The sequence below is a fragment of the Cavia porcellus genome, unplaced genomic scaffold (assembly GCF_034190915.1).
Source record: "Cavia porcellus strain 051 isolate PalLab524CR breed Dunkin Hartley unplaced genomic scaffold, mCavPor4.1 scaffold_11, whole genome shotgun sequence".
Classification (NCBI taxonomy): Eukaryota; Metazoa; Chordata; class Mammalia; order Rodentia; family Caviidae; genus Cavia; species Cavia porcellus.
Window position 1 is genome coordinate 4,232,178 of NW_026947494.1, and position 12,982 is coordinate 4,245,159.

Here is a 12,982-nt window from a genome sequence, read left to right on the forward strand (position 1 = left end):
GTTTATCTCCCCTCTATGTTCCAATTGAAATCATCAGAGCTGGAGGAGAGAAAACTGGGCTTTCAATCTGTTTCTTTTAATTGTTTAGAAACTCAGGGATTCTTTGCTGCCTGTGCAGAGTTTGGGTGTGCCTAACTCCACTCAGTCATCCCTGACTCCTCCCTGGCAAAAGACACACTCCTAGGCCCAGATGTGAACAGGACCCGCTGACAGCCCCCTGCTCAACCTCAAGGAGCCCACACATGGGCCACATGGGCGTAGTGGGGCCAGGCTGTCTCCTTCGCCCCATGCGCCGTGAGGGTGACTTGGCTCAAATGAATAAGGCCAAGCACTTACCATGGAAACAGCCTCGCCACAGGTTTCAGCTGCATAGATGTGGCCATGCAGTGTCTGCTCTGTTATTCCCATTGTTCAATTTCCAGAAATAAAATAACCTTTATCTGCCAACCTGGTCTAGCGATAGCGTAGCGTCAGCTCCCACTCACCTCTTTCCCCGCCTCCTGGGTCCTGGACCCCACTAGGAAAGATCACAGGGAATCAAGGAGTCAGGCCTCAAAGAATCTGCCCAAATACAAACATTTGAGTTTAGCATGGCGTATGAAGCATCTTTATTTAAAACAACAAAAAGCGGTATTTTAAGTTTATATTTGTATAACGCATAGTTGCCATTGTGGATCCAGTTGGATTTCTCTGCAGAATAAACAAAAGCATCAGCAGCCAGATTGTTAAGTCTGCATGGAAATCTGGACACCGCGAAGACTTGCTTTCCTCCCAGAGGCCCCATCGGGAGGGGGCAAATACAAACACAAAAGCATCTTCCAAGGAGGACGTGTTCATGCTGATTTTTAATGATGCCCAAGTGTGCTCACTGCCTGCACAAAACAACCTCTAAAAGCACTACATCCGCCAAGTCATGCTGCCCTCTAACACAGGAGCACCCCACATTCATGGAGGTCACACGGCTTTGTGTCCCCACCTTGTTACTCACTGGCAGGCGCTCAGAAGTGGAGTGAGCAGCCTGGACATTTCCTGGTGGATGTGTGCTTCCACAGTCGGAAGACTTAACCCGCAATAGACTGACTTGACCCATTGAATTGGGGTCCGTGAGCAACTCCTGAGTCAGGCAGTCTCTCCTATGGTGGCTGAACAGTCATTTCTTGTGAAGTAGCTCAAGGAAAAACCAAGAAACATCACCGTACCAAATGCAGACTGCTCAACATGGGCAGAGCGGAGGAGACTTCTCACCACGCTGCCTCAGGCTGAGCCCTTTCAGTTGGTTGTTATGAATCTCCTGTTTGTTTGTTTGCTTGCTTGCTGGCTTGCTTTGGAAGCATGATCTGTTCAGGGATATTCCTGTTTTTCAATGTCTCGCTTGACTACTTGTCATTCAACACAAGTGACTGCATTTCGATTCTGTCCTTTGGGCCCAGCACAGAGGAGAAAAATCCAAAAACAGGTAGTTCTCCATATATTTTATTTGACATATGTCATTCAGATAGTAATGAAGCTTACAGATTTCCATGGCATAAAGTGGATTTCAGGATTTTCTCCTGGAAGTCCCAAGCTTCCTCAGCCCACAGCATGATTCAGTGTGGATAGGGATTCATCTCAAAATACAAGGCTTCCAGAAACATGCTTTAAAATTAGCTCCTAGATTTGCTGAATCCCAACTCCAAACCATCACCCTGAAAGGAACCTAGGAACCTGCCATTTGTCATTCAGTCGCCTTTCCTTCAAAGAGCCTTTGGAATGCAGCAAGCCCGGGCTAGGCTCAGGCCTTTGTTGGCTTCCTCTCTTATTGACCACTAAACCACCCCAGTAACTGCAAGGCTGTGCTCGCCCTTTCTGAGGCATATTCTGGGGCTGGTGGGTGCTGGGGGCCTCCCCGCCTCAGTGAGACATGAGGACCTTGGGAGTCCTGGAACCCCAGTGTCAGGGTTTATGTCTGTGGCCCCTAGGCCTCTTGCATTTGCATTTGTGATTGGGTTACTGCCTAGTGCTTGGATTGATGGTGTCAGTACTACACCCACATGGGGTGGAGCCAGCAGACAATATGGCAGGAAGAAGCTGTGTCTCACTCTTTTGCTGGTTTCCGCCTTGCTGTTTGCAGCCGCCATAAACTGCGGCCCTGCCATGCTACCCTTTCTTAGAGCAACTAGTATGGACTGAAACCTCCAAAAGCTGTAAAAATAAACCTTTCCTTTCCCAACTTTGGGCATCACGTATTTTGTCTCAGCAATGAGTAAAAAGTAACTATGACACCCAGAGCCCATTTCCTGCCCCTCGAGTAGGGGATGATTTCTACTGTGTGAAATCACAGCCAATATTTGCACAATTCGAGCACCTAGAAGAATAGCTTTGGTTTGACAGTGTCCCACAGGTAAAGGAGGATATTAGCATTTTACCACTAAGAAATAAAAGCAGCGACAAACAATTATTTTTCTATACCAGGCGGTCTGATGTAGTTTTCTGCCACACAATCATGACGTTTTAGGTCACTGTGAAGGACAGTTGTGTTTATGAGTGAACTGGGGGATTTCAAGGTCATAGAAATTTTGCATTCATAAAGGAGGGACTGTTTTATTAAAGTCATTTTTATTCTTTGGGCCTAATTTGTCTATTAAGTCTATCAACAATACTCACTTAGTTGACACATTTGTATAATGTTATTATGATTTTGTTGTAGGATTAGAATGCATATAGTAAATACTTAGAACTTCACCTCTTAGAAATCAAAAACTCATCCTCTATCCCACCACCCCACCCCACTTCTCTGTGAAGTAGAAAACCGTTTCCTACCAATTCTCAAGTTTAGTGTATCTGATTTTACAGGATCGCATCTTTAATCCCTCCAGAATGCTATGCAACTGTTTGCACTCTTAGGACTCCTGAATTTGAAATCACAGGCAACTGAGTTCACAGAAATATGCAAATGCATTGCTGAAGAATCCCCTGTACACAGGCGTGGATTTGCACATAGGCTACAGGAATGCTCTCTTGCCTTTGGGCAGAATTTGGCACAAAACAGATATTCAGAAATAACTCCCTGAATGAATAGCTGAGTAACAAGTCAAAGCCATCCTCTAAAGGCATTAGCAGCATAAGCACTAAAAAAATTTCCACAATTTGTAGGGATTTCAAACTACACTAGGAAATACATGTAAATAAATGCACTTGAGTACATAGAATTGTTTTGCTTTTCCAGGCTTATGCACATGTGTGCCTACTTTATTCCATAAATAAGAAGTTTATGACAAACACTATATTCAGTTCAGACCACATAGTTTTATACCTGAGTCTTCACAAATGTCTTTAGAAATAAAGAAAGGAAGAAGCCACAGTCATGAAGAATAATTCAATCTGCTTTCATCCAAAGGTTAACCGGCTCTTTGGTCAGGTTTAAAGAGCCTGCAGGAGGCTGAGCATTGCATACTCTGCGTAGACAATGAAGCCTCATGGTCGCTGGTGGTTAATTACGAGGCAGCTACTGTGTGCACAGCAGCCTGCAAGCAATTTGAAGTGTTTCAGTGGAAAAATAGATGCCTTTGCCTTGTGCAGCTTGCAACCTCCCAGATACAATATACAAGGAACTGCACAAAATATGAAGTAAAATGGAACAGAACAAAAACAAGGATGTGCAAGGGTTTAATAGAGAGCTGGTGCAATTTTAAACAGGCTCTTCGGAGCACACCAAATTGAGAAGGCAGCATCTCAGCAACTCCTTGATGGCAGAAGGTAATTAGCAACATGCCGGCTTAATACCCGGAGGCCCAGTATATCAGCCCCTGCTTCTTATGGAGCCAAGTGGAAAGTACCACATCAGATTCTGAATTCTCCTGTTCAAGAGCTCTTTGAACTACATTCCATGAGCAACCCCAAAGAGTTTATATCCTCTCGGCTTGAGCTGTTAGTGAGCATTGGCTGCTTCATGTTTTCACATCTCTGCAGGAAGAGTGGAGAGTGTCACACAGCCTCAGGTATGAGGGCTCCTCCCCTCACATCTTTAACAGCTTCTAGGAGCCTCTTTCTTTCCCTCCTTCTCCTGGAGAAGCTGGAGGAGATACACTCACACTTAATGACCCGTGCCACTTTGCCTCTCATTCACTTGTGAGAACTGGCCTTGTGGCCTCAGAAACAAGAGCTGGAGAATAGAGCCAGGTTGTCATCCTAGGGAAGGAGTAACATGGACATTAGTATCAAAGGAGATCCAAAAAGATGTTTGAAAAGTCAGTTGAGCTTTTATTAGTCAGCATTCTGTCACTGTGACAAAATAACTAAGGAGAAAATTTAGAAGTATAAAAATTTATTTTGGCTCAGGGTTACAGAGATTTCAGTCCATTGTCAGCTGGCTGCATTGTTGTGGGCCTGTGACAAGGTGACCTTCATGGCACAAAAAGCAAGAGAGGAGGAGAAGGGGCCAGGGACACAAATTGCCCTTCAAAGGCACACCTCCAGTGATCCAACTCCTCCCACTGGACCCAAATCCTAAGGTCTGGACCACCTCCCACGAGCGCCACCAGCTGGGTGCTGAGCCTTCAACCTATGAGCTTTCTGGTGACCAGTAAGATCAAAACCACAGCACAGACCAATGCTCGTTGCCGTCACCGCCGTCACCACCATCATTTGTTCGCATTCCCTGAGCATCGTAATGCTGAGACAGGTCCAGGCTTAGAGCTCTGTTAATCTTTCTGAACCTCATGATAACCCTCTGAGGAAAATGCCACTTTGACTTTGGTTTCCAAACAAGGGAGCTTAGACTATGAGTTCAGAGACAGCTGCTTGAAATTGTGTGGGCAGGAAATGAAGTAACACCTTACAGGGTAATCTTTGATTCTTCCTGGGCACTTCTAAAACTCTCAGATTTAGATGAAGCGCATCCAAATCAGCTTCCTGTCAACTGACTGTCAACCGGAAGCAGTGTTCATGTAGACACAAGAAAAAATAGGAAAATACAAACACGCAGCAAGGTTAGAGAACAGCAGACTCATAGAGAATTAAATCACAGAAAAAACCAGAAAGTGATACATTAGAATATAGAGCATGACAGATACTAAGAAATACAGAGCAAAATGGAACAAAAAACATAATTTGACACAATATAGATTATAAACAATTACAGAAATATTACCAGTAATATTTAATGGTTAACTTGAAAATCTTCGTAGTAATGAACTTGAAAACTTAGTTAACAAGAAACATATAAAAGATCAAATTAATGCTAAGTACCATATAACTGATATAAATTCAAAATTCATTAACATTAAATAAGTTGGCCTCTCTTATTAGAAAAATAAAATAAAATGCTTGCTTCCCAGGTGTTTTCTACCAAGCTTTCAAGAAACAGTTCATTTCTTCTTTACCCAAGTACAAAGCTTGAAATTTAGTTTATTTTATGAGGCTACTGTGGTATTCATTTCCAAACTAAGGAAACCAACATGAGAGAGAAAATTTATTTTACTTATTAGCATAAATATAAAGATCCTTAATAAAATAATGGGTAATAAAGTTCAACAGCATATTAATAAAAATAAAATACCATAAGCAGGAAGAATTCATCCCAACAATGCAAGGGTGATTTACTATTTTAAAAACCTAATAATTTATTACATGATAGTTAAAAGACAAAAATCACATGATTATCCCAATTCATGCAGAAAATAATTATAGGTAGATGTGGAAATTCATCAAATTTGTAAAATCAAATAGAAAAAAGAAAAGACATTTCTTTTATGATGGGGAAAGAATCTTATGATTACCTCTATTGTTAAACATTTTTTAAGAGAACAAAAATAATAGGTATAAAGTTAGGGAAGGAATAATAGCTGCTGTTATTTCAAGGAGTCATGAACATTTACCTAGAAAAATCAACCTAATTAACAACTTACTTGAACTAAATAAGAGTGCTGAGGAAGGTTATAGGAATAAAATAATTATGTGGTTCATCTCCATAACAAATGTGGAGAAGAACCAAATGAGATTCAGTGTTAGGTTCAATGTTGATCTTATGAGAAAATTTGATTTGGTTCTCAGTCAATTCAGTTAGCAACTAGAATCATGAAAAGAATTGTTTGTGAACCTAAGTACCACTATAAAATATCATTCCCAAGTAGCAAAGTTGTAAAACAGTTTGAAATTATCATGTTCAATCATTAAGACTTTTAACAAATACCTACTAATAAAAATATGAGTTAATACTAAGCACAGCCAAGAAAATAGTGAAAGAAAAGGAATGCAGGCTCTCAAATATAAAATCACCCATAAATGATCTTAATTGCCCCATAAATCATAGAGAAATATTGTTCAGTGTAAATAGTTGGCAAAACTGGGTCAATGGTGAGAAAAATCAGCCAGATCCCTACCTCACACCATACACACACTAAGACTTAAATGCGTTAGGTGAAAACGGAGAGGGAGAAAGTGAATGGAGGAAGAACTTTTTAATCTACCCCGGGAAAGGCTACTCAAACTTCATTTTAATCATTCATCCCTCTCTCTGTACTGTGAACACTCTCTGTACTTTGTCCAATCATTCAATTAGAATTTTTATCTTAGCAAGTACATTTTAGTATTTTTATTATAAAAATTATATTTGTATCATATTTAATTTACAGTTAAAGTGCAAAGACTATGGAAACATTCATTACAGACAGGGTAATTGATACCTCTGTGGTTCATTTTCTGTATCTTTAAAACATAAGGAAAGAGACAGGATATTCTTGAGAAGGGAAACCAAACAAAAGAGCTTAGATTAGATAGGTCTATAGGTCAGTAGACAGAGGGATAGATAGATGATGGATAGACAGACAGACAGACAGACATAATATACTTTGAAAAATCCCTGCAACTTAGTAAGTTCTGTGTAAATGTGAACTATTACAATTTACTAGTACTATTTTATACTCTAAGGCTATTTACTAATGTGGGTTTCTGTATGTCTAATTTTCTGTTCTGTAGCTATAATGTCTCTCTTAGTATTAAAAAAAAATAGGAGTATCACCATTTCCCTCCACTTATATTTTAAACTATCTAGAAGAAAAAGAGTCAGTAGAAGTTATTAATCTGGAAATAATGTCATTATTATGGTTGACATTAAAGACATGACCTCAGTCAGTCAGTGGACACACCAGTGACCTCAAAATTACCTGGATTCACCAAGTTACCATACAGGTAGTGCTGCGCCATACCGTGCATCCCTGGGAAAGACAGGATTTATACCTTGAGCTCAGTGCAGAGCTGGAAGAGGAGAGGACATGGGTGCTTGGAGGCAAGTCAAAAGGCGTATCTGCCCCAGATGGCATCCCCGCTCACTGACTCGGGAGCTGTCACAGGAACAGTCTGCTTTGCACTCGATCTGGGTGTCCACTGCAAGTCCAAGTCTCCACCTGGCATTATGCTCCTGCACAGAGGCCCAGGAATCCTGATGCAGTGAGGGTCCACCAGCACATCACTGACCACCTGAACCACCAATAGGACAAAAGGGAACTGTGGGGCTCATATCAGTTAGTAAGTGCCTCAGCTCAGAAGTGACACTGTTAATTCCAGGAAGGCCACCTCGGCTTTCTTGGAGCTGAATAGATCTCCACCAACAAATTCAAGGCATCCTGAAATGTGAATTTGACCTATTTACAAATAAGAGCATTGTCTATTTGACATTTCAATGACAATGGACAAAATTGACCGCTCATCTTCTGTAATTTTTCTTGCAGTACTAAAATTTCAGTTTGCGGCATGCATAGAAGAAGGGTTCCTATTGAAAAAGACAAGGTCATTTCGTGATTAAGTTAAGATGTGCTCAAACTGGATTAGGGCAGGCCTTGTGCAAAGGCTTTTACCCTGATAAGAAGGAAATTTGGATGAGCACCCACAGAGAGAGCTCTTTGTTTAGATGCAGCCAGAGGCTGGAAGCACTCTGCTCCAGGAAGGCTGAGGACCTTCAAGATTGCCAGTGAATGCCCCAAGCTTAAAGAGGCAAGGAAGTACTCGTCACTATCTTCACTAAAGGCTTGAGAGGGAAACGTCCATGGCCCTGGCCTCCACCACTGAAGGACGCTTCCTATTTAAAGCCTCTGACCTTGTGCTGTCTTACAAGGACAGCCACAGGTACTCATGCATGGTCTCATAGAACTTCAGGGATCTCAGATGGGCCACATGCAGGGAGCAGCTTAGCTAGAGTAATCACAAAAGCAGGCTCCTCTGGTGCGCCTGGGCTCACATAGTGACCTTGACCCTTCTTGTTTCCTAGGGCTCAAGACTGTCCCCAGAGCTCCCCTGCCCACCCAGCAGTGCACACATGTGGTTGGATTTTAGGACCTTAAGGTGCAGATTAGTGACAGTCAATCTGGCTCATCCCCAGAGAGAGACAAGGAGTGTCACTAGGCACCATAGAAAGCACAGTCAAATTATACATGAAGCCAGCTTTGCGCACACTGAACTCACACACGTGCACACACCTCTTCTGCTAACTCACACTCACCCAGAGTTCACACTGCTCACGGCCACCATCCAGGGGCACAGCCCATGTCGTGGTCTAGTGTCTGGCCCAAAGGCTACAGCAAAAGGTATTTTCCAGGCTTGGAAACACTGAATACAGCCACATTGCTCTGAATTGATGCTTAGTATGAAAGCTTTTACAACCGCAATCCGTACTTCATTTCTTTCCATAAAATAATAATTTGAGAAATGCAAACAAATACACTGGTAACAATTTAACATTTAGTCTCAATAAATAGAAAGCATTTTACAGGAAGCTGCAGGCCATTATGAAAATCATAATCCATGTCTGGTGCTTGGAAAATATATTCTCAACTTCACTGTACCCTGTGCCCGGCTACAGAACCCAAGATTTCCTTTGAATTATAGATTCTCATTATGATAGATCAACAAATACAGTGCAAAAAAAAGCCCTGTTGAAGACAGCACACACTATTCTAAATGAAGATGCCAAAACACGTCAGCCTTTCCTGCAGGGATGGCAGAATTGAAATTGCTTCTCATTTGTGAGGCAACCATAAATGCTGAAATACAGATTATTGTGCATTCAGAATGATCCCGTCTGCAGACTTCCCCTGTTAATTTATGCGTCCTGCACTTCCCGCTGCAGCAAACATCTGATCTTCTCCTGAACTTTTCAGAAAATGGCAGTCTTCGGATCTTGAAATTAAACTGCATTTAACCAATACCACAAATTCTGCACCTGCCTAGATGTTCCTGGCACTCTTACGACTTGCTTTTATGAAAATCTGTGACAATCTCTCATGCATTCTGCAATTCAGACTTAATAAGACGTAAGGCGTTGACGGTACAGAGACAGCAATATCCCTCTTCTGATGGCAATAGTAGTAATAAAAACATCCCAGGTGGCAGAAATTTCAGGAGTCCGGAGAGTCAGAATTAGAAGAGAGAAATGAGTCAGCTGCTTATTTTGCTGTTAAAGAAAGAGGTTTTGCAGTTTGGAGTTTTTAGCTTATTTTCCTACATTCAAATAAGATGTGGCATTCAGATGCCAGATGGCCACAGTGCGAAAAGTAAGTGAATTAAACCTTTAGTGTCTGACTGTGCCGACAGAGAAATTCCCAGCCTAAGCCAAAACACTCTGTATTAATGACAGTTCTCAAACAGATGGGATTTCCTTCCCTGTGTTCTGGAGTATGATCTGAGAAAATAATTTAAAAACCAATAATATATACAAAAATTAACTCCCTGTATAAAGGAGTAGCTATCTCCTGCTTCTTAGAATCTCAGAGGTGAAGGCAGCACAGGACAAGGCAGGGAGGTTAAGGTTTGATCCCAAGTTTACAGACATGAGGCATTTCTATATGTCGATATCAAATGCCAAGAGCACTTCTTGTGCTTTGTTTAACTTTAGAATATGAAAATGAGCACTGAGCAGTTTATGTATTTTCCCGAGGCTCGTGTGAGTTAAAGCAGTCAGGACCAGGACATCTTGTGAAGGCTGAGCCTGTTAAGCAGTCTCGATGAGGAGATGGAGGACGGGCGCAGAAAAGAAGACACAAAATTCACACAGTGCTTGCACGTGGACAGGCCAGGCCTGGACAAAGACCTCTCACTTCCTGTTTTAAGAGTGCCCTTGAATTTGGCTGCACCAGACTGAGGTGACCTCGTGGGCACAAACCTCACCATTCTCCTCTTGTGCACCCTGTGAGTCTGTTTCAGAAGGATGTTGTCATGAAGAGCTTTGAGTGGGCATTCGTACAGGAGACCGCTTTTTTGTGTGTATAAGAAATACAGGCTTAATGCAAACCGAAGTTAGCACAGTGCTCTGCCCTCAGCAGCACAGGAAAACTAGCAGAAGAAGACCAGGGATCTGGAATCCTGTCTAAAAACCTATGTGATTATTCTACGTGGTTATGAAAGCCACACAGCCATCAAAGAGGGGAAGCCAGAGGAAAGGAGGCTCAGCTGGTCACACCAGAGGGGCCCCGACAGTGAGAGGCCCTGGAAGTCAGGAGGCTGTTGGAGGAGGGCTGGGTTCTCTGGGTCCAAGAGTAGAGAGAGAAGTTTGGTAGTAGAGTCTCTGTATCACATGCCAATTCCCAGATTGTGACCTTCTCCGTGTTGATGAGCACTGTGGAAGCTGTCAGGACCCCGAGATGTCCTGAGCCAAGCTAAGGATTACAAAGTTAGATGCATGAAGAAACTGACTGGGAACAACTGCCGTGAAGAAATAGTGGCTCTGGGGGTGGGGAGAGCTCATTCCCACGCCTGTCATCGCGGTGTGGCCGTCTGTGAGCAGAAGGAGGCCCTTTGAGGAGATGGCATTCAAGTAAGATAGAGTACAGGCATGGAGCCCCCTGCAGGGTGCAAGCCAGGAATGCCCTGCAGGAGAAACCAGCTACCATTATCAAAAACAATATCACCTCCCAAAAGTGATCTAAGTTGCTCGCTTATGATCCGTCAAGACTGGATGAAAATCCCTCGGCAATAATCAGCTGCTGTAAGTATTGAACACCTTTACTCCAAGTTAGCCAAAGGAACCGCAACATCTGAGCTTTCTCTTACTGCATACTTGCATGGGCCTTTCTGGTCCTCAAACTGTTCTTTTGTATGCACAGAAAACTTTTAAAATTTAACTTGATCTGATTGTAGTTTTGAAAATGGTCAACAAAATCTTCCGGGTGGTTGATAGGATTCTGACTGTCTGGGCAGGAATTTCCCTCTGCCGATTAGATCAGAATGGGGACCTACAGGAAGCCAGGGCCAATTATGCCAGCTTTGGAATTAGCCAGATGTGAACTGCGGTCCCCACTCTATCCTTGTCAACATGGGACCTTGGGAAAGTCATTGACCTTCCTGAGCCTTGCTGGCTCATTTATAGGAGAAAGAGAACAATACAGTCTCACAGGTTTGTTGTACATTTTAAATATCCCTGTCAGTTATGAGGAACTGAATAAATGATAGCCATTATAATAGGGTTAACTGATAATGCTTTAGGTAGAATGTGATTGAAATACTTGCAGAGCAAAGACTTCCTACGAGTCTTCTAGGCATCTCCTGGTTTGATGTCAGCCGCTTATGCCAATCCCAGGAAAAACCAGGCATTCCCAGGAGACAAGGTTCCCCAGAGCTGGTGGAGGGTGCACTCCCTTCACAGAACTCAGAGGTTCACAGTAATCTTCCTCCAGAATCCTGTTCACCAGCAAGAGCCCAGGGACACTTGAAAGCCCGCCCATGAGCCCACATCCTCCTCCTCAGTATGACAATAATTCCAGCCACCTCCCAACAACAGGACAAATACCGGCTGCCCAGTCCAGGGTCTGCCTATGTATGCATTCATCTGATGCAATTATCCAAAGTCCAGGTTAAATCTTTACAAAAAGCCTCAACTATGCACCTATACATTATTAAATGCAAAGATTTCCCAGTAATATGGCTCTGTCAATTATGTTTCTTTTGTCACTGAATAATACTCTATTGTCTGGATATACAGGGTTTCGCTGTCCACTCCCACCTACTGAGAGACAACACAATGGCTTCCAAATCTGATCAGTTATGACTGAAGCTGCTATAAACACCCAGGTACAGGTTTCTGTGTGAACATAAGTTTCCAGCTTGTCTGTGTAAATACTGAAGGGTTCGATGGCTGGATTGGGTGAGGAGAGAGTACGTAGATCCTTTCCCCAGGGGCTTAACCATGACATACTCCCCCCTGCAGTGCCCGAGTCGCTGCATCTCCCATCCTCACCATGTCACTGTGGTAAGCGTTCCAGAGCTGGGTGTTCTGATCAGCACACGGCAGTCTCTCACCATTGCTGGAATTTGTGCTTCTCTGAAGCACTGAATGTCTCCCCATCAGTGCGGTTGCTTTCCAAACACCCTCTCGGTAAGGTAGCTACTGAGGTCTCTGGCTCACTCCTTTTGGCCCTGTTGCTCCCATGTTATCTGTGAGTTGTAAGAATTCTCTGTGTGTTTTATCAGATACACAGGTTTCAGCCACATCCTCTCCGCGTGGCTTGTCTTCTCATCCTTTTTACAGTGCTTTTGACAAAGCAGCTTTCGGTGCACTTCATCGGCCTTGCCTTCCCAGCAATACTGACCCGCTGGGGTTTGAAAATGCAGCTCTGTTTTCTGATTCCTGGGACTTCCCCACTGCAGGCTTCCACTGCAGCCACATGCACCAGGGGGTCTATTCCCGTCCTTGCAGCTGCAGACACTTGCAGGGTGTGGGAACCCAGGACTGGGCAGCCACCATCAAGCCTACAGGTGTCTGCAAACACCCAGCCTCACCCATTGGGGTTTAGAAGATATGAGGCTCATGGGAACACGGGCTCCAGCCGTTAGACCACATCAGCCTGAGAGGAAGGATGGTAGCATGTCATTACCAGAGAGAGCCTCTGTGATTACGCCTGTCCTCCACACGACAGTGCTGATTAAATAGTAATTAATTCCTCAACAGGCTGAATTAAACAATCAAGTAAGCTGCAGGTAATGCAGTTACAATAGTTATTTAGCACTTAGTGAAATG

General features: G+C 43.2%; 1 long non-coding RNA gene across 1 annotated transcript in view; it reads right to left on the reverse strand.

Moving 5' to 3' along the window:
* Positions 1–578: 578 nt before the first annotated feature.
* Positions 579–12,982, reverse strand: part of LOC111753967 (uncharacterized) — a 42,693-nt gene continuing 30,289 nt past the window's right edge. Inside the window, exon 6 of the long non-coding RNA XR_010050388.1 lies at positions 579–4,167. This is a non-coding gene — a long non-coding RNA (uncharacterized LOC111753967). The remainder of the gene's footprint in view (positions 4,168–12,982) is intronic.